The sequence below is a fragment of the Aythya marila genome, assembly GCF_965140915.1.
Source record: "Aythya marila genome assembly, chromosome: 18".
NCBI classification, from domain to species: Eukaryota; Metazoa; Chordata; class Aves; order Anseriformes; family Anatidae; genus Aythya; species Aythya marila.
The window spans coordinates 651527-670867 of NC_139059.1; the positions used below are offsets into that span (position 1 = coordinate 651527).

At 60.3% G+C, this 19341-nt stretch overlaps 1 protein-coding gene across 4 annotated transcripts in view; it reads right to left on the bottom strand.

The window, feature by feature from the left end:
* The window catches only part of RBFOX3 (RNA binding fox-1 homolog 3), a 139903-nt gene that overhangs the window by 103794 nt on the left and 16768 nt on the right, over positions 1-19341 (bottom strand). For 2 of the 4 annotated variants that reach the window (XM_082774568.1, XM_082774564.1), the window contains exon 1: positions 276-339. The exons of the other annotated variants lie outside the window; for them this stretch is intronic. The gene's annotated coding sequence lies outside the window, so the exon portion shown is untranslated. Of the gene's footprint in view, positions 1-275; positions 340-19341 lie in introns of those variants that run through there. 4 annotated transcript variants of the gene reach the window in all.

A 19341-nucleotide genomic window follows, 5' to 3' on the forward strand; every position in this document is an offset into this window, starting at 1 on the left:
CCTCCTGCTGCACGGGGAGCAGGACCGGGGCTTGCCCTCAGCCCCTGCCAGCCAGAAAAGGCGAATTCCGACCCTGGGGAGTAATTAGCGGTGATAAAGGTGAGCGCAGGGAGCTGCCAGAGGGGACACAGGGAGTTCCCAGCTCATTACAGCTTTGGCATCTCTCATCCCAGGGCACCAGCAGCTCCCCTTCACACTCATTTGACCCCCCCCGGCCGCAGACCCGCAGCACCCCCCGCCCGCCGCCGAGCGCTGGGTCCCCGCCGAGGGCGCACCTGGGCCTGGAGAGCGGGGCCGGGGCCACCCCGCAGCGGGCGGGCGGAAGGGGAGCAGGAGAGCTCTCAGCCTGCTGGACTCCCGAGCTGCACACAGGCCTAAAGGCGAGCTGATTAAAGCAATTAGGATTTTAAATAGTAACATCAGAGTGGCTCATCAGCGCTGAAGAGGCAGTCAAATGACGAGTCTGAGGATCCTATTTAGGGATGGCAGTTGGCTGAGCATCCTCAGCCCCTTGCCACCAGAGGCTCCGGCCGGTCCCCGGCGCAGCAGCACCCCGCAGCCCTGCCAGCACCCACCCGGGCACGCAGAGAGGTGCCCAAGGGGACAGCCCCTGCCCATGGGCACAGCGGGGTCTGCACCACGGGGCACCCCGCAGCACAAAGCGGCCGGGCCAGGGCCGTGCAGTACGCGAGGAGCAGCCGGCTGCGCCCCGCTCCCCGTTCTTCAGCCTGTTTGTTCTCTGTAATAAAGGCTCCAGGAAGGAAAACGTGGAAAGAATTCAGCAGCGCTTCTCAGGAGGCAGCACTGCACACCAGCAACTAAAAAGTACCTTTTGCAATAGATAAAACACAACACACACATTTTGTCTGTTTGGACTCAAAGTCTGATATGCCAGAGATTTAAGGCAGTCTGATGGGAAATCCGTCTATTTTAGTATATAAGAATCTCCAATCACAAAGGAATCTGGACACGAATACAGATGCAAGAGCAGCACAAACAGCCATGAAATGCTCCATTCCCTTCCTTCTGCTGTCTGATTTCCTACCCTCGGATTTGTTTCTCGCTGCTGCTGGCGAACTCCCGCGCGCAGATGGATGCGGCGCCCGGGCTGTGCGCCTGCCAGGCCCTGCACGGCCCCGTGCCCGGGGCTGAAGGAGCAGCACAGCCGCCTGTCAGCAGCTCCCAGCCCCATCCCGAGGGTCACGCTGCCCCATGGGATGGGGTGGGAGCTTGGAGTGCCCGGGACAGGGCTGCTCCAGACCCACAGGGTCTGCCTGCATGCCCCGAGGCGTGCGCACCAGGGCAGTGGCACAAAACCCTGGGGTCCCGTACAGGAAAGCTTTCCCTTTTTCCATCAGGAGTCAGGGTAAAACAAGAGAAGAATATGAGCAGCCCCGAGCACAGGCAAGCCCTTCCCCATGCTGATGTCCCTATTTCATGGCAGGCCTTCTGCCTGCCCGCAGAGCGATCCAGCTCCGGTGGGTTTGGGGAGCAGCCGCGGCCGCCAGCCCTGCAGCAGGACCACGAGCGGGCACAGGGAGGGCTGCCACGGGGCCGGATCCCTGCTCTCGGGGGGGAAAGGAGAAAAAGGGCAGGAGCGGGGATCCTGAGCACAAGGCACTCATCTGCTTTCTTGCGAGCTCTGGAGATGCTGTAGGAGGGTACTGGCATAGGCATTTACATTTATTTATAGGCATTTCTGTGGCACTCAATTAAACGCTGTGGTGGAGATATTGCAGCGTGAAGAGTATTTAGAGCCATTTAACACCTCTTAGTCGGCAAAAGCCCATCTGATTCCTGCAGTGAATTGGGAAAGTGCGTGCAGCAAGGGCAGGAGTGAGGAAGGCTGCCCTTTCATAACCCGCTCCCGACTTGTGAAAGGAGATGGGATGCCTGCTCTCGTGCTGGAACATCCCCATGCCTCACTTGACGCTCTGCTGCTTCCAGGCCTCCCCCTGGGAAGAGCCCCTGTCCCCAGCTGCCAGGTGTAGCCCCCGACCACACGCTGCTGAGCCCCAACACCACGCAGCCCACCGGCAGGGCTCCTGCCCAGCGTGGCCACCAGCACCCCCAGGTGCTCCCCAACCCGGCCGGCGGATGGGACCTGCCCACAGCAGCACACGGACGTTTCTCTGATGCTCAGGGAAGGAAGGCTCCTTCGCAACCATCTCCAGGTTCCTGCTGTTAACCGCTCAGCAAAACCTCGCTGCCACTTGTCAGGATGCTGAAAGACCGAGCCGGTAAATCTCCAGATCTCCGGAAAGCCAGAGAGGGAGAGAGTTCAAAGAGAAGGCTGACAAGTGCATGCCAAGGTTAGCACTAATTGCACTGCTGCAAATTCACCGGTGACACTTTCACTCTCTGATCTGCTCCCCCTCCCTCTCCTGTGCTGCTCAGGGGGATTCACCCGCTGGGCTCTGGGGCCCACAGCCCCTAGGTGCAGAGGGGTCTGGGACCACCCGGACACCCCCAGCCCCGTGTGCCGCACGCTGCTCAGCACCAGCAGGGCCAGGTGAAGCCACGGGAGCGCACATGGGTGAAGCGCAGCCGCAGGGAGCAAACCCTGCAGGGAGCTAACCCACAGCACAGCAGGGTGCCCACGGCCGGGGCTGCCCTGGGCAGGTCACAGAGATTCCTGCATGGCCACAGCAGCAACACTGGGAGACGGAGAGCTGATTTTGTGGGGCACTCTGAAGGAAGACCCGTATTGGAGAGGGACAGAGCACCCGGGGGAGACCTCCCATGCCCCCACAAGGCTCCTCACCTCCAGAGCAGGCATCTGAGAGCCACGGCTCACTGCAGCCGAGCGCATCCAGGAGCCCATCGCAGCCGCCTCCAGCGTGCTGAGAGCTGGACCACAGCCGGACGGGCTTTTGGGGCAAACGTGCCTCCTGGCATTCAGCAATCCTCCTGCTCAGCCCCACCAGCAAAGCAAGCCAACATCATCCCCACCGCAAAGAGCAGGACAGGGAGCCTACGGTCCTGGTGGGCAAAGGGCTGCATTTATCACTCCTCTGGCATCACCGTTACACAAGGCTTCATTAAAATCCAGGCAAACCGGGCGGAAAGCCTGCAATCAGAGGCAGAAAGCCCCGGTCAATCAAAATGCCGGGATGCCCACCTCCTGGCACCGCCGCCTCTCCGTCTGCGCCGCAAAATCGGGCAACTCCCTGCTCTGCTCCGGCCCCTCTGCGGGCGGGGGGCTGCCCTCAGAGCGTCCCACCTCCAGCCCCACGAAGGGGCTGCTGCCACCGGGGTCTCGCTCATCTCACGGGGCCCCTGGAGCCATGTAGGATTTGGTGGGTTGGGGCTGGATGGGCTCTGGCCGTGGCCCCCTCCCTGCCACCACCAGCTCGCCCCGCCAGCTGCTCCGCGCACCCGGGCTCATGTCGCTTGCAAATGGATGCAATTAAGTTGATACTGCAGCGGGGCCGTAATTGCTGTTTCCTTAGCTTGGCAATACGACCCCGGAAACCCCCATTATACTAATCACTGTCAAACGAATACAATCGCAGCACACATAAAAACCTGGTGTACTTCATGGTGAAATATAACACCGCAGAAGGCTGAACCGTTCCATAAATCTGCTTAGCACTTAACACTGCCTGCTAAATGGCCCCGCTTAATTATAGCTCTATAAACATGACTTTATAGCAATATCAATACAGTCAAAAATCAATCGCGCTGATGGACAAATGGACAGACTCACATCCTGCCGCCCCGGGGCTGCCCGGGCTCCTGACTGCGCGCCCGGCCGAGGGCACCCATGGGTGCCGCCTGTCCGCGCGCCCGGCCCCGCTCCTCGCCGGCCCCACGGCGCCCGGCCCTCGGCTGGAAGCGGCTCCCAACCCAAGCTGCCTTCGCCCAGCGCTGCCGAAGCCGCAGACAAGACATTAGCATTACAACCCACACTGATCTTTGTCAATTATGCTACAGTATTTGAGCTCTAACCAGCTTTAAATTGAATCAGGACGAAATCATCAGTATAAAAAGAGCCCGCACCAGCCTTTCAATTCCAGCACTGGGGAAAAAAAAGTTATACATCTCATAATGGCCTTCTACCCCATAATGAACAGGAAAAATAAATTAGATTCCCAGCTAAGGGTATATTTATACAATTTCATTATGTGCCCATGAGCAAGTCTGGTTTTCACCAAGATAAAAATGAGCTCTCAGCAATGCTCGTACTAAATAAATGGAGTGATTTAACAGCTTAACAAGAAGTGCGATAGAGGGGTTGAGGAACAATGTCAAAAATGGAAAATAAAAATAAAAAATAAAAAAAATTGAAATGCTTGTGCTTTTTGAGCTGTGCTGCTGCTGCACAACAGGACCGCGCCGCGGCCTGCGCCCGGCCTCCACCCGCAGGCGGCAGAGCTGGGTGCACGTGCCAGGAGCAGCCAGCAGCCGGGGATTTCGGTGGCAGCTTTGGGGCTGGAAAAGCGATATTTGCAATTTGGAAGTTGCTGCGGTCACGGAAACATTCAAGAAAAGTGAGGGCCGTGCCTACAGCACGGCAGACACGGATGAGGTTGGTAGGGGCTGGGGGGAGCAGTGCAGCACCCAGCTGCCCACCGGTGCCATGGGGAGGAGAGGCAGCCCCGGGCAGTGGGAGCACCGCAGGGCTCGGTGCATGGAAGCTCCCAAGGGGCACAGGGGGCCGCAGCACCCCGGGGATGTTGTGCAGAACTCACACCCAGCTGGCTGTGGCAGAGGGGCACAGTGAGAGCCTCTTCCTGCTGGAAGAAGAACGGGAATTACTTCGCTACTTTCTCTTGAAGCTATTCAAATATTTTCTCCTGCTGATTAATTCGCCGCTCCCCAGGGCTCAGCACGGCTGCTCCCGAGCCACCGCAGATGCCTGCCCCGAGGAGCCCCTCGGCACCCCGGGCAGCGCGCTGAGCGGCGCCCACCCTCCCTGGGAGAGGAGCCCCCGCGCTGCCAACCCTCCCGGGAAGAGCCCAATTTCCCCTGGGTGCCCCAGCACAGCAAAGCCGATCGAAGCGGAGCCCAGGCAAGCAACAGCTCCAGTTATCCGTGGCTTGTGCAGGCACGGAGCAATCCGGCTCCTTTCCCCCTTTCCCCACAACCCAGATGCAGTCCGGTGGCAGCAGGAACGAGCTGCACGACCTCGCTTCGCTACAGGGAAGCAGCAGAACAGCAGAACCCCAGGGCACGGGGCAGGGTTGAGGAGGGCACAGCTCCCTTCACACGCACAGGAGGTGCAGATGGGGGCAGGAGCGTGGCAGAAGGCCGGGCACCGGTGGGCTGGCGGGCTGCGAGGGGGCGAGTGCCTGCCCGTGGGGCTCTCCGGGAGCCCCCAGGGGCTGCAGGCAGCGTGGCACAGCGCGGCTGTCACGGCACAGCACGGCGGTCACGGGGATCAAGCGGCGCCGTCCCCGTCGGCTGACACTTCAAAGCCCAGCTCTTCCAGCCGGCTGCCTCGTGCGCGCAGCCCGTATTCCCTTCCAACCAATTTCACCGAGCCCAGAGGGAAATTCTTAATTCCCTCCTCCAAGTGCAGCCTGTTTAATCAACCTCCTATTATCCAATTCGGCCGCAAGCTGAAACCCGGGCTTGCTTTTCACGCTACTTTTCCAACCTCCCTGCTCCTCGGAGGCTGCAGCGTGTCCTCGCCTCGTGAAGCCGCGCGCGCAGCTCGCCGGGGGGGCCCGGCCAGGCCCCCGGCACCCACGGATGGGGGAGATGCAGGGGCTCTGTGCCCTCCTCATGGCTCTGCTCCTGCCCCTGCCCCTGCTCCCCACCTCCTGCCGCTGCCGAAAAGAGCACGTCAGCTCCCCCCGGCCCGGACCACACATCCATCTGGGCTCAGCATTGTGCATCTTCTCCAGCACAGGCAGGCTGATCCTAAATCCATAACCCACACTTGAATAGCTCATCCATTTAATGGCAGATAGCTGCCAGCAGGCAAATCTGTCCTCTCAGCAGCAGCAAAACCAGAGCTAAGCAGTTGCCTTTTTCTTTTTTTTTTCTTTCTTTTTTTTTTTTTTCCTTTTTAAATCAATTGCGAGGCCACATGGTCCACCGGAGTGATCTGGAGACCAGGAGACATCTCCAAGAAGGAGCTGGCGGACTTGGCTGCGTATCACAGCTCTCCTGCCACAAGGTGACATTTCCCTCTCCATCCTCCCTGCCCCAGGGAGCTGGGAGGATTAATAGTTCAACGGGGCTTTGGAAATATGTGTGCTGAGAGTTATGAGCCTGATTCATAATAGGAGTTCCCTCCCCTGCTGCAGAGATTAATCGCCAGTACAAATGCAAACACCATTTGGGCTCAACTGTCCCAAAACGCAGCACAGCTGGAGAGGAAGAGGAATGCTCTCCCTGTGCGCTCCGCGCAGCTCTTGCCTGATAATGGAGTTTGTGCTGTTCAGTGTTGTCGTAGCCTTTTGTCTGTGCCTTTGCCTCGAATATTATAGAAAAAATAAATTTGTTGTGGAAAGTATCAGTTTAAAAGCTACCGAACGCTGCATGCAAACGAGCCACAAGCTCTGAAGCCTGACCGTGCTTCCTATTACTGCCAAGAATTACCAAGCAGCTCGCAAGAAGGCTCAGCTCCAGCCCTCTGCACAGGAGAGCCAAGGCAGTTGGCCCGCAGAGGGGCACAGGCTGGTTAACAGCTGGTTTACCTTCACGACCTCAAAAAACACAGCAGGAGCCCCAAATCACCCCCAGGGGAGCCGCTGCTGGAGCAGTGCCTGAGCACACCTCACTGCCCCCAACCCCAGGGAGACCCCGGGCTCCTGCAGGAACCAGGACTGGGCACCACGCAGTGCCCAGCACCACGGCACTGGGCTCCCACTGGTGAAACACCCCCAGCCCAGCTCAATGCCTCAGCTGGCAGCTCCCCAGATTCACGCCATCCTCCCTCCCTCCCAACCTGTGCGCGTTGGCTCAAGATCTCTTTCCCCAGGAAGGCAAAGACCAGCAGCACAACGCACCCCCCGGCTGCTTCCAAAGAGTCCTGTCCCTCTAATAGAAGCAATAGCCCGAGCATTTTTAACACGATATTTTAACCAGCCCCAACTCAAGCAGTTTCCTAGGTTGCTGGAACCCTTTACAACCCCCAAAAGGATTAGCAAATGATTTCTCTCTTTCCTTTCGATTCGGGAGAAGGAGAGGTATGTCGGCTCAATAGTAATTAGAGCGAACTGCAGCTTTTAAGCAGCCAAAGCTCATGTTACCACCGAGATGCAGGAATGATCTAATCAGACACTGGGGTCAGATAACCAAAAAAAAAAAAAAAAATCTTAAAGGAGATCAGAACAGCTCGCGCCTGCTCCAAGCGGAGCGTGCCGAACCTGCCTGCTGCCAACGGGCGCGATGGCACCGAGCGGCTGCACGGCACCTGAGAGGCAGCGGCAGCAGCAAGCCCGCCCTGCACCCTGCGTGCTCGGCCTCCATCCCGGGGGAGGAGGAGGAGGATCCCCCCCTTCCCCACCTCAGCCGGGTGCAGCGCTGCCCACCAGCAGCTGGAGGGAAGGCAATGTGCTCTCCTTTGCTCTCCTTTGCTCTCCCTCCTGCACGGCTCCACCTCGCCTTCCACCCTCCCTTTGCCCTTTTGCGCATTTAATCTGCCCCCTCACCCCCGAATCAAGTAGGATGCAAGTTCAGTTGGGTTGGATGCTACAGATCAGATTGCATCTGTCTGGGTATAAATAATTTACTGCTTGATGGTCAGAGTGAATTTAATTAGTTCTTGTTCTCCTGATAGAATCAGCCCACCGCTGCTAAAGCATTTCACTCCGAATTAGCCTGAAAAGGACTAACAAGGCAGTGCTAATTTTACACACACGACATCCCCCGCAGTCTCTGAAAATACAGCTCCACGGAGCACCATGCGCTGCAGTCCCTGCCTGAGGCTGGGGGAGCCAGGGCGAGGGAGAACAGAGCCCGGCACAACCTGCGAGGAGACGCGGGGTGCGCGCGGACACGGGCAGGGGCAGCAGGCACCCAGCTCCCCCCTGCGCTCTGCCTCCTCCCAGCTCCTGGTCCCCGTGTGCTGGGGGGTGCCGTGCCCCCACAGCCCTGGGTCAGAGCCACGCTCACTCACCCCCCATGGCCCTGCTGGCCATGGCAGGGCTGGGACAGCACAGCAGCACCGCCAGCCCCAGAGCTGCCCTGGGTGCACGATGCAGCCCCCACTCCAATGTCCCTGCTGCCTGGGGTCCCCTCCGCCCCCTCCATGCCCAGCATCCCAGTCGGGTGGGGGCTGGACATCAGCCTCTGCCAAGCCAGCACTGTGCTGCTGCAACGGATTTAGGTACAACCAAAGAAACCAACGGCAGCAGCAATTCCTCTGTCCAAACCACCAGCTACCATTTGCCGTGGATGCCAAGAGTGCACCGCACCAGGATTCACACAGACACGGCCCCAAGTGGTCCTGGCCTCAAAGGCCACTGCACGGGGCAGAGGGGGAGCAGGGGGAGCAGAGTGCCATGGCCCATGGGGCAGGCGGGGATGCCGGAGCCCACCCTCAGCGCTGGGGCCAGCAGGAGCAGCAGCTCCATGCCCACAGGAGCGGCCCCGGGCAGCGCAGGGCTGTGCGCTCCCCCTGCACCTCGCCACCAGACCCTGCGCTCTCCTCTGAGGACAGCATCTCATTGACCGTAATGCTTTACTGATCCTGCCTCCCTCCTCTGACCTACCCTGTCTCCACCACGATTTATGCTCCACATTAGCAGTCTAACGAAGCCTCTTCCCACACCGCCGGTGCGAGGTGGCACTGCAGACGTCTGAGCTGCGCAGAGCGCACGGTGCCCGGCCACATCCCCTCCGACAGCCCCAGTCCCCACCAAATGAAGGGTGATGAAGGCTTGGTGCCCGGGAGCACAGCGAGGACAGGTCACTTTGCCCCTGGCCCCAGGCACATGGATACTGCTGAGAGCAGGACAAGAGCAGGACTTGCTGAGCCCCTCCTGTCCGTGCCCTCAGGTCGCACCAGCTCTGCTCTATGTCCACCAGCCTGAGGCACAACCCCCCTGCAGACACTAACCTGGGAGATCTCAGCCCAGAACTGAAATTCTGGGATGCTGGGACAGCAGGGAAAGGCTCAGCGAGCACCACAGCAGCGGGGACGCTCCCAGGGCCGCTGCCAGAGGGAACCTGCCCGGGGTGACCGCACTGGGGACCGGGTACCCCTGCCTGGAGCAGAGGGGGCAGACGGGCACCTCCAGCACCAACCCCGTGGGTCACCCGCCGGACAGCACCGTGCACCGGGACGGTCACACTCCTGCAAAAAGAACTACCAGGCTCATTTTCCCCACTCAGCTCCTAATCGCAAGGCTCTGGCTCTAAGCCTATAATCCAACATGCAGCATCTCACTCAATAAATCACCCCGTAAAGGCGAACCAGCAAACAGCTATCAGCAGCTGTCAAGAGCCTGCAGGCAAAACCCACCATCCCTCCAGTAAGCAGCGGGAGCTCACCACCTCTCCCTGCGCCCTGACAAGCGGCTGGTGGACCACCAGCACCGAAGGCAGGCGCTGCAGCAGGGACGTGGCACGGGCACGGCTCGAGGCACCGAGCGGTTCCCCAGGCACAACCGGGCAGGGTGGGGGAGGCAGCATCCCTCCCTCCCTCCCTCCCCGAGCTCTGCTCCTGTCTCTAATGTGGCAGGCACTCAGCAAGGGAGGGCTGAAAATCCCCAGCCCCAGCCGCTTCTACCCGTAAGGACGTCAGCAGCACCAGGAGAGATGCTCCTGGGAACCACGTGCAGCCCCTGCAGGACCCCGCTCTGACCCCCCCCCCAAGAAACCAGGCAGCCAAGTAGCGAGAGGAGAAATCCATCGCTGGGAGCGCTGCCAGGCAAGGAGAGCAGCGGCCACCACCACGTGAAATGGAGGCTGAGGGAAGGAGAAGAGGCTCGAAGGGTTCGAGCTGGAGCCCCGCAGCATCCCTCGGTGCTCGGGGCAGACCCAGCGGACCAGTCCCAGCTGCGCTCCCAGGCACTGCTCGTGCTGGGGGACATCAACCACGAGGGCTTCTGCAGAAACGCAGCAGGTCCAGCACCTGCCGAGACCTTCCCAGCAGGTCTGGGGCACGATCCACCACGGCCACCCCTGCCCAGAGCACGAAGCCCAGCACCCGGCAGCCCCGGCCCCCCTGTGCCTCCCCCCGCCTGCAGCAGGCAGTGGCTGCTGTCGGCTCGCATAGCTGCCCTCGCTCCTATTTACATGTAAGCTGTGCTGACACCTCCTCTTCATCAGTGCCAGGGCCTTCCTCGGAGGCCATGCATCTCAAGCAGGACAGCACCATAAATATTGCATAGGAGGTGTTTCTAATCTAGTTATGGGTTCAGCCTCTCATGCTCTTCCATCAGGGAGCCTTGGATTGAAATTGAAGTGTATTAGTATAATTTTATCAGGTTTTATTAAGCCTGGGGTCTTACGTTTTTGATATATAGTTTTAATTAAGTTTTAAGTCAAAGAATGCAGTTGCTCATATTTTATCTTGCCATGTCACATCAGAGGGAGGCAGTTAATCAGCACGTACAAAAACTTCCCGTTGCCCGTGATGAACGCTGGCGAACTTTTCCTGCAGGGACCCCGCGGGCAGCAGGGACGCACGGCCCTGGGCTCTCCCTTCTCCTGCACACGTCTGTCCTGCCGTCCCCGTGCCACCCGCCCCATCCTCGAGGGGACACATCCCCAGGACCGCTCCTCTCTCAGCCGAACTGCCCTGGACCTGCAGCACCCCCAGGGCTCTGAGGGGACCTGCCAGCATCACCCCCTCGTGCCGAGGGACCCGCAGCTCTTGCCCTCCATTCGCAGGCTGCTGCAGCAGGCAGGCAGCGTGCACTGCCCAGCTTCTGGGGCCTGGGCACCCCCAGCGAGATCGGGCACCAGAAAATCCCCAGCAGACAGAGCAGCCCCGTGCCAGCCTCCTGCAGCGACCCCAGAGCCAGACCCACTCCTGGAAGTTTCCCTCCTACGTGGGGAAAGGGAATCCCAGCCCTCGGTGCTGGGCTCTGTGCAGGAGCAGCAGCCCCGGGACGCTGCCAGCCTCGCACCAACGGGGCAGCTGCTCTCCTCTCCTCTCCTCTGCAGATCGCCGTTTGGGGACCCGAGGCCTGGGGACGTTTGCCAGCGAGGGCAGCAGATGGCATCGCAGCTTGCGCTCACCCTCTGCAGCTCCGCTCAGATGGAGCCCGAGGGGCTGCTCCTCCCCGAGGGGGGGTGAGCTGGGGGCAGCAGCGAGGGGCAGCCCGACCCTCGTGGGCCACACGGAGAGCCCACAGATGCTAGCAGGGCAGCGGCTGCCCACCCCACAGGCGGGGGCTTTGGGGAGGGCTGCGCACCCGCCGTGCTCCTGCCAGGCTCATCCCCTCCGCTGGGGTGGCAAAAACCTTGGAGGGTGGCTGGGAACGGAGACAGCAGCAGCCAGGGAAGGCTTCAGGTGCTCGGGCTCCTCGGGGCCTGCCCCCGCTCAGTGCCACCAGGTCCCTGCCCCGTGTCCTGCCAGAGCCACGCGAGGCTCGGGGCGGGCGCAGCAGCGGAGCGGGACCTGTCGCTCTGCCTGCAGGTGCTGAAAAATTTATCACCCAACTCGCAGGAACGAACTCAATTAAAAACCATTTTAATGGTATTACATTAAAAAAAAATAACACTCATATTTCCCACGTCAAGGTTCCTCTCCGTGAGAGCGGCAGAAGCCTCCAAGTGTAACATTACAAATGATGGGATCCGCGCTCTGCCAACAAAAGCCTGCGCACGGCCAGCGGGCTCCTGCCGCACGCTGCGATCCTCAGCAAAAAGAGCTTCCCCTGGCACCCTCCTCTCCCAATACAGGGCACGGCCTCCCCTTCCCCTTCCCCTCACCTCCCTTCCCCTCGCCCCCCAGCCTCACAAAGCTCTGTGGGTCGGGCACAGGGAAGAAACCAACCGCCGGCGGATGACACCAGATGGGGACAGCAGGGCTTGGCGAGCCCTCGCGGTGCTTCCTCCTCTCCACCTGTGCAATCTGTACCTGCAAACCCCAACCCGATCCAGCCCCAGGGAGGGGAATCCTGGTGGGGAAGGCTCCCCCCTTATTCCCTTCTCTCTCCCGAGCAGAGCAGCGCTCCTCTCCTTGCAGGTGTATAAATCAGCACAGCCTCCTAGCAGCGAGCGCAGTGCCCGACGCAGCAGGAGCCCCGCAGAGCCGAGGGCTCTGCTCCAAGCACCCTGGCAGTGGGGCTGAGGAAGGATCAAGGAGCCACCAGCCACAGCCATCCCCCAAGGGAGCCCCCCAGGGGGACAAAGCAAGACCTGTTGGTGCAGGGGGCGAGGGCACGAGGCCGGGGCAGGGGCAGGGGTGCCCACCGAGGCACCAGCCCCACTCCGCCGTGGGTCACCCACGCGGAGCCGAGCACGGGCTCAGTCCCTGCCTCGCACTCGGCTCCCCGCACCCCGCGGCAGCACGGCCCCCACTGCTCACACAAGCAGTTTCTGTCTATTTTCGGCTGCTCTGAGAGCTCCAGTTTCTATATGAGGAGAGAAACACCAGAAACACGGCTGCTTGGCTGCTTCTGTCGCTCGCTGCAATTTAAATTGCTTCTTCCCCAGCCCTGCAGCCCACGTCCCTCACCCCCCCCCGTGCCCACACCTCCAACCACTGCTGCTGCCCCGGAGCCCCACCAGCACCCACCCCAAATCCCCCGGGCACCTCAGGGTGCAGGAGGAATGAGGTGGCCCTGAGAGGTCGCCCCAAACCTGGGCCAGCCCTGGGGAGGGGGCAAGGACCCTGGGAGCCCCCAGCCCTCAGGCAGAGCCCGCTCGGCTGCGCCCTGCTGGCACGGGGGTGCCTTCTCTGGGGGTGCCTCCCTGGGGGTGCACACCTCATCCTGGTGGGGCAACCGAGCCCACAGCCAGGCCAGCAGCGCTACTGAAACACTGTCAGGAACGGCGATGACTTCTTCCCAAAGAGGAGGGAGGGGAATCCCAAGGAGAGCAGGGATGATTTCCTTCATCAGTTGCAAGACTGATAGACTTGGGGGGATGGGAGAGTGTTTTACATTTCCTCCTTTCTCCTTTGCAAAGAAACAGAGATTTGGGGTTGGATTTGAACTTCATCCAGCAGAAAAAAAAAAAAGAAGAAAAAAAAAAAAAACCTTTGAAAAGGACTCGGTTTGATTGTTTAACTCTCTCCGTCCCCACATTCCCATTAAAATGGGATTTGGGGCAAGAGGAGAGCTTCGAGCCCAGCAGCACCAACAGTGCACAACACCCCCGAGCAGGGCTTAACCCGGGGCTGCGGCACCAGCCCCAGGAGCTGGTTCCAGTAGAGCTGCCACGCAGCAAGGAGCTCGAGGTGCAGCAGAGTGCACGGACAGCAGGGACACGAGCCCCGTCCTGGGGCAGCCACCTCAGCATCAGCGAGGGACCCCGCGAGAGCAGCGCTGGGCCACGCTCCAACCCACAGGTGCTACGAGGCAGAAGGCACGGACAGAGCCACATCCAGGCTGCAAAAAGCTTCCCTGGGGGCCCGGGGCCGCACACACATCCCACACTCCAGCTCCCACCGCATGCTGCAGACCCCGGCCACGCTCCCCCGGTGCCCCCGCGCCACCTCCCTGCCCTCACCCCCCACCACAAGCCCTGCGGGCACCTCCACGGGGGCCACAGCCACGGCTTAACCGGGCAGTGAGAGAACAGGGGGGGAGCGAGCTGGGGAGCGAGCGTGCTGCGTGTCATCTCGCTGCGTGTATTTATATCCTTCACAGACGCAGCATCCCTTTGTAAAGGCACGGAGCGCGTAGAGTCAGGGCTGTCAGTTCAGCGGCATGTTACAAGTGTTTGATATGGAGATTTTGGCAGTGGGAATGGATGTACCTCGCTGAGAGGTTTATGTAAAATGACAGCTTCTGGAAAATGAAGCACTCAGATTAAGGAGAAAAAAAAAATAAAAAATAAAAGTACAAACAAAAGGGAAGAGGGGCTCCCGCCCGGCGGGGCCAGCGCGGCTCTCCGTTCCCCGCCAGCCTGCCTGCGCCTCCCCAGCACCTCGGCTCCTCGGGCTCTGCTCCGCTCCCCCGCTCAGACCGCTGCCCCATTTTCATCTCAGCGCTCTTCCTCTCCCCCTTGTTTACTGGGCTGAGCCTTTTATCACTGGCTGCGCGTGGGCGAGCGTGGGAGGGAGGCAGGGAGGGAGGCAGGGAGGTGGATGCCTCGCAGAGCGCTGCTGTCAGAGGCCCGGAGCAACTCCTGCCATCGCGGCGCTGCGCAGGGGGAGCTGCAGAAACCAAGCGGGCTGCGGGTGCGGGGAGCGGTGCCCCCGCCGCGGGGACGGGTGCTGAGCTCTGCAGGATGCTCAGAAATCTGCATCCAGAGGATGCAAAGCACCGGCCCCAGGGAGAGCAGAAAGGACCCGGCCCTGGGGGGGGCAGCCCACGCAGCAGGCAGTGCAGCAGCTCCCTGCAGCCCAGGCACCGCCGCCCCCTCCCCAGCCACCCCCAGCATCCTGCGACCGCTGAGCAAGGAGCCAGCAACCGGGCAGAGGGTGCCCCACGGGGAGGGATGGAGGCTCCGAGGGAGCCCTGCTCCCAGCTCCACGCCTGCCCTGCTGTGCTTTGCTGTGGCCGTTTTGCTCCTTTGGCTTTACACCCTCCTTGGCTGCCTCCAGCCCGGCGAGGATACGTGCCCATAGCCGGGGTGGAAGCAATTCCTGCTGCAGCAATAATGATCCATAAAGAAGCTGACTTGTTTCTTACCTCTCTGAAATGAAGGATGGTGATTACCCTACATCCCAGTCCACAAAGCTTAATCCAAATTGATGGCCTCCCAGAGATTGCTTCTCTTGCCTATCACCCAATCTAATACCCAACTCTCCTCTACCCACCTCTACTGAGTAGCAAAATGTCAGAGTAACTCATGCAGGCTCCGAACAGAGAGGCCATTCATCCTGAAGCGAAGGGCTCCTAGACCAGACACTAAATTAAGTGCAGGTTAGGATGGGTGGCACACGAGCCTGGCCCTCCCTGAGCCCCAAACTGCCTGGAGCAGGGCAGAGGTCTGCTCAGACCCCTTTGGGAAGGGGATCCCCCGCAGCACAGGCTGCTCTGTGCTGATTTTGGGGCAGATCCAGAGGCCAGGAGCTGACCGGGAGGTCCCAGAACTGCCTGCCCGAGCCCCCCAATGCTGCCCAAACCTAAATTAGGTCTCAGTGTAAGCTCAATCCAGGCACAGGAGACCCCCACCTGCTTGGCACAGGATTAAAACAGAAGGAAGGAGCAGCCCGGGTCCTGACCTGGGTCACGGTCTGAAGCAGCCTGCTCTGCCCCACGGCTCCCCACGTGCAGCAGGAGCTCCAAGGCCGAGTTAGCAAACCCGTCCATCAGAGAGGCTGCACAGAGCAAAGCCACTGCCAGGCTGACCTGCTGCAGGGGCCCCAGCCTTACAACCACAGTGTGCACCCACGCCCCAAAGCCACGCAGCACCCACAAGAGCTCTCATTTCTAACAGTTGTGCTCCTGAGACCTCAAATCTCCGTGCACAGCTGCCCAACGAGCCCAAAAACCAGGCTGGCTGCAGCGCGCAGCAGGACCGGGGCTGGTGGGATGCTGGTGCGGGTGCAGGCGCAGCAGCACGGTGCCCACGCAGCACCTCAGGCTCCAAACCCTGCTTGCAGGCTCTGGTGGCAGCAGAGCAGCGAGCCAGCACCACTGCCCCACGCTCCCATCCCAGGCACGGCTCCTCGGCACCCAGCCCTGCAGCAGAAGCCCCAAGCACTGCCCGTGCCCCCACGCCAGGGCTGCAGCCCCTGCCCGGCTCTCTGGGCACAGCCACACACAGTGCAGAGCTGAAAAGGCACGTGCTGGGCTGTGCACAGGTCTGCTTAGCCATAAATATCTGGGAGCAGAAGTGACAACGAAGGCTACGGCTGAACTGTGCGCCATATATTATGGCATACAGCACAGCCACCGAACTTAATTGCACGTATTTCCCCCCACACTTTAATGAAAACTGCGAGAAAAAGCTCTCCCATGTCCTAGCTCCTGAGAAGATCCGCTGGCAAACGCACCTCTGCCCCTCCACCCGTCACCTCCTCGGCTGTCCCAGCAGCACGGGCCCAGCACAGGACACAAACCCCAAGAGGCGCCCGCTGCTTTCTCCCGGCAGCACCAGGCACAGGCCACCAGGCTCAACGCCTGCTCAATTCCCACTTTTGGAATTTCACGCTCCCTCCTTACCAAGGGCATCGCCGCCGACCTCGGGCATCACCACGAGCACCGCGGCTGCGCCCGCCGGCTCCTTGCCACGCACGCGGGGGAGCCCGGGCTCCCGCGGCCCCGGCGCCGGGCAGGCGAGCTGATGAACGTTCATAAATCAACCCTGCCTTTTGCTTGCTTAAGATATCCTCATTTATCCCGCACCACAGGTGTGCGTGGCACTTAGAGCCAGAGAAGCAGCCGAGCTCCCCGCCAGGAGAGCTTACTTTCTAATTAGACAGATAACAGCAAATCATGACAACAGACCACCGTGGGGAATGGAAGGGACTGCTGCTCTGCGGCCAGCGGGAGGTCTGGGGGCCTTTCTGACAGATACTCCACTTGTTTCGCATTCATTTCCCACACCTGATAATGGGAACGCAGCGGCAGCCCACACCACAGCCAGGGCCTGATGAGAAAACATTAGCAGGAGGAGGAGCGAGGGAGTTTGGGGAGAGGCTGCGGAGGGAAGAGGGGTCCTGCATCCGCTGCCCACCGCAGCCCTTCCTCCCCAGACACTCCGACGTGCTCAGCTGCCCCCCGGGCAAGGCAAAGCCACATCCACGCTCCCAGGGGGGCACGTGGCAGAGAAAGGCACCTGCAGCAGGACGAGGAGGAGGGCATCCCATGGGCACCCAGCTGTGCCACAGCTTAAGAGCGCGTGGGGAGCATCCCTGGGGAGGCTGCGCCTGCTGGTCCCCGGGCAGGGTCTGCAGAGCTGGGGCACCGGGGAGGGACGAGTGCCCCGAGGAGCCCAGCACAGGCTGGCATCGCTCCCACCGCAGCCACTGGTGGGCAGCCAAACCAGGGGGAATGACCAGTATTTGGGGGGACAGAGCCATGGGGAGAACATCGCTGGGGGAGCAAGGAAAACAAGCCCAACCCCAAAGGACATTCACAGAGCCACCGCAGATGAGGAGCGAGAACATCCATCAAGCAGGAGGATCCCGTGCAACCCCAAAAGGCCCCGAGCGCTGCCCTGCTCCCTCCACCATCCCCCAAATTTTCCTTCAAACCAAACTTCCCCTTGCATGGCAAGGCTGCAGCGTGTGTGTGTGCATGTGTTTTCAACCCAGTCTTTAAATGAGGTCTTTGCTGAGAATTTACAATTCCCCCATGGCCTCAATCTTGCAAAGATTGCTTTTTTAACACTGTTGGGCTTTAATTCTAATAAGCCTCCTCTTTATTACGGAACCAGGTCACATTGCCTTGACACTGCAAGAAAATCTTTCATCGGGAGGGAAAACAGAGAAGGGAAAAAAAAAAAAAAAAAGAAATAAAGAAAGGGAGGGAGGAGGACGAAAGGCGACACAAACAAACAGGAGCTGTTCACTTCAGCTGGGGGACTTTCTGAACCAGCAGAAGCCGGCGGCGGCCCAGCCGCAGGGCTGCGAGGAGCGAGGTGCCTTCCCGCAGCGCCGCCGCACGCCCCAGCTCCCGGAATTATTTCTGGTGCGGCTTCACCTCCCACGCACCCTCCCACCCTCCGCTGCTTAAAAATGCCGAGAGGAGCAGGAGGGGAAGCTTGACAAAACTTTGACAGACATAATGAGGACAAAGTTCAGTCCTGCCCTGGACAGATGGCTGTTATTACCAGCCTGGTGCACGGCTCCTAATTACCTGGCCCGCGCCGCGGGGATGGGAAGCGGCACAGCGGATCCGCGCGGCGGCTCCCAGCACCTGCGGGCCCCAAGCGCCCCTGCCAGCGAAAATCAAACCTTCCCTGGAGGGGGGACGCAGTGGCACAGCTCCTCTCCCATCAGGAACAACTGCTTGGAGCTGCTGCGGGTCGATTTGCCCTTCTGGAGGCTCACCACTCTCCAGCATCCCAGCCGGCACCCAGAGCCCCGGCCGGGCGGGGGGGATTTGCCACCTCTTCAGCTCCCCAACTTCTTGGCTTTGCCTAGCTCAAGCCACGCTACCACACCACATCTCCTGTTGCTATCTTATGTCATGGCCATTGCCATGGAAACAGACTGATCTCATACCCCACCTCGGCTCCCACGCCTGCATCCTCAGCGGCCCCTGGCTCGGGAAGGGCAGGGCGCTCGTTTGGGGTGCGCTGAGCGCCCTAGTCCCAGGCGGTGACACCCCAGCAGCCAAAGCACCGAGCACACCACGACTCCTGGGTGCCGGTCCCACTGTCACCGACACCAGTCCCCTGTCCCATTCCCATCTCACTTCGTGGCACGAGGCAGCTCGGCGCACAAAGCGCCGTCCCCAGCCAGCCAAGCAAGGAGCACCCAGCCCGTGCCAACAGCCAGCACCTTGCAGCCCCACGAGCCATCCCAGGCTGCGCACAGAGCTAGGTCTGCACTGCCCTGGGCAAGCAGCCAGAGCCCCAGCCCCGGTTTTGGAGGTTGGAGCTGAGGTCTGGATGAAGCCATGGCACCACTGGGCATGGAGGCAGAGCTGCAGGGCATGCAGAGCCACAGCCATACACGCCGCATTGCTCCTCCATGTTTCAAAGACAGCAGCAAGGCAGCTCAGGTCAGAAACAAGACACAAGCATCTCTTTCCCATGCTGAAGGGGACCCAAATCCACCCCCCAAATTTTTGCTGCTGGGCTGTTTGATGAGCAGGGGAAGGGCGATGCTTTATGAAGCCGAGCAGTCCAAGCACGGGAGATGAAAAGCCCCTTCCAGGCTCGGTAAAATCAGGGCTCCCTGAATCACAGCCTCTCCCACACGAGAGCACAACCGGGATTCACAGCTGGGGGAGGCCAGGGCTGCTCCAAATGTAGATGTTTTAATTCTTAATGCTAGCAGCTGCACTTAAGGCGCGAGAGGCATGGAAGCCATGCACAGGAGTAACCATGGCAACTTCACGGAAGTTAAATAAAAACTTCTTTAAAAAAAGATAACGAGGTCCCTGAATCATGCTTTATCAGCTATGTTGCTATAAAGATCGAGATACAGCTAGCTCAGGATTCCTAATTACTTCTGCAATATACTGTAGATAGCTTTATTTAAAAAAACCTGGCTCTGCGTATCATTATTTAGGCCCCTCTCCATGCCCGGATTTGCATATTCCATGAAGCACATTCTCACCCGGATCTGCCTGCGAGCGCCTTCCCATGCAGCGCCTGCCTACGCGCGGCGCTTGGGGCTTCTGCAGCGGAGCCCCGACCCCC